Source organism: Lycium ferocissimum, chromosome 3 (genome assembly GCF_029784015.1).
Source record: "Lycium ferocissimum isolate CSIRO_LF1 chromosome 3, AGI_CSIRO_Lferr_CH_V1, whole genome shotgun sequence".
NCBI lineage: Eukaryota > Viridiplantae > Streptophyta > Magnoliopsida > Solanales > Solanaceae > Lycium > Lycium ferocissimum.
Window position 1 is genome coordinate 28,912,167 of NC_081344.1, and position 2,242 is coordinate 28,914,408.

General features: G+C 38.9%; 1 long non-coding RNA gene across 2 annotated transcripts; it reads left to right on the forward strand.

The window, feature by feature from the left end:
• Positions 1–391: 391 nt before the first annotated feature.
• On the forward strand, positions 392–2,024 carry LOC132051087 (uncharacterized). Of its 2 annotated transcripts, none has more exons than XR_009413574.1 (2): positions 392–542; positions 1,776–2,024. It is a non-coding gene; the product is annotated as an uncharacterized LOC132051087 (long non-coding RNA). The 2 variants fall into 2 exon arrangements; XR_009413575.1 differs by having other exon boundaries at positions 532–661.
• The last annotated feature ends 218 nt before the right edge of the window (positions 2,025–2,242 follow it).

The window sequence follows — 2,242 nt, forward strand, 5'->3', positions numbered from 1 at the left end:
GAGTGCTAGATAGATTCTTAATTTCATATTTGGCTTTTGGTTATGAGAATTTTCTTATGTTAATCATGATGCAAATTTCAATTTTAATATATAATGGGCATATGTAATTGGAAGTTAGGTGTACTGGATTATATGAACACCTTTAAATTTATGGTATTTGAGTGTCGGAAGGTGAGATGTTAATCCTAGGTTAAGATTTTGGGATAATTGAAGGTTTCGAGCCGTAGTATTACGAAATGAGAATTAATGACTTGAGAGTTCATTTATGGATGCAATTGACTAATTTTCTGGTTATATTACCCTTAGGTTATCGGTGAAATGATTTTTCAATAAAATTCCAATTTAGCCATTGATCATTTGCGGGTTCTCTTTTAAAGGTTGTCTTTTTTTTTTTTCGATTCGAATCGTATTGTGGCAATATTGGTATCATTAGCTTCCTAATCTAATGTAGATTAATTAATTAATAGACTTTGATCGTTTGGAAGCTATTCGGAGGGGAAAGGCTCAAGTGGATCAGTTTGTGGCGCCTGCTCGGCATTGAGGTAGGTTACGGCTTACTTTATGTCTAGACTCCGGTTAGCGAAACGTATGTAGATAGTAGTGATTGATGGGGAAAGCATGATAGGTCTTCAGGCATGGTGTGGAGGTGAATTCCATCTAGGTTGGTATTGTCAGCTGTTATGTGGGCTTGTCGCCATTATTGCGATATTGTTATGTGGGCTTGTCACCATGGTTGTGATTTCATGTACTTGATATAATTCTCTCTCTCTCTCTCTCTCTCTCTCTCTCTCTCTCTCTCTCTCTCTCTCTCTCTCTCTCGTTATCTCACTTGTCATATAGAAGAGGAAGGCTATTCGAGAAATTGAATATTGAATTGCATTTCATAGTATGAATCTATGGAACCTATGATTGCGGTGATTATTGAGGTTGATTTCACGCGAGGCATGCATCCTATATTCTATGTATTATTTGATGTAATTATCACCTAGTTGTATCTCTACGTCACATACTAGCTCACTCATCTTATGAAAGGGAAGGTAATATTGATGATTAAACCATGGACAATAATATGACTTGTACTTGTTTATTGCATATTGGTGATATAGTTGAGACTGATATCATGCATGACATGCTTCCATATTACTCTTATGTTGTCCTGATGGTGAGGAGAGTGATTGAGAGACTCCGAGGTCTTTGCCGGAGATTGAGTGTGATTGAGAGACTCCGAGGTCTTTGCCGGAGATTGAGAGTAATTGATAGCCTCCGAAGTTTCTGCCGGAAAGCACGAGTGGTACATGGACTTCGTGGGTCCCCCATGGGTCATGACTATGAGGCATTGCCATAGCATGTGTGTACGAGAATGGAGCATGAGAGGTGACTACTGCATTGCATAACATTTACATAGCACGACATTGCATTGCATAGCACTCCATTTGAATTGCTATTCATGTCATTGCATGGCACATTCTCTGATTGATTCTTGATTTGTGAATTATTGAGTTGTTGTTTGTAAGTATTTATTTTAGAGGCTTGATGGACTCGAGGTTTAGAGATTTCCCCCTAGGCTTATAACCTGAGATATTGAAACCCCTTGTGACTATCGTTACTGCAAGACTTTCATATGTGCTAGAGTTGTGATTGTGTTTGATTACTTATCTGCTTACTTGTTAGTTGCTTCTTGTTTATATGCGTGAACTAACCATTGTCGGCCTATGATACCTACGAGCCTTGTGTTGTGCTCATACTACTCTTGCTACACTCCTTGTGGAGTGTAGAGTTATTTTCAGGTGATGTTCGGAGTCTCACGACCGTTTCGAGGCATTCGTCAAAGGCGTTTGGGTGAGCTATTTGAGATCTTGCAACCCAGAGTCTCTCCTTAGATTTCTGTTGTTCTCTATCCTTAAACAGAAGTCGTATCCAGTTTGAGTCTGTTATCTACTTCAAATTGTAAACTTTTTAGAAGCTCTTGTACAAGTCTAGACCAGGTTTTGGGAATTTCTTATAATAAAAGTATTTCTTCCGCATTGGCTTAATATTTAAACTGCTAGAGTGTGTTTACATGTTGTTATTCCGCATGTTGTATCAAATTAAGGTAGTTACCTGAAGGGTTCGCCCACCAGGGAGGGTTAGTGTGGGTGCCCGCATGATCCATGATTTGGGTCGTGGCACATTCAAAACTTCATCACCACGGGATTTCCAACTTGAAATCTACTTTTTACCAGAGAAGAATGAAGATTGCGCA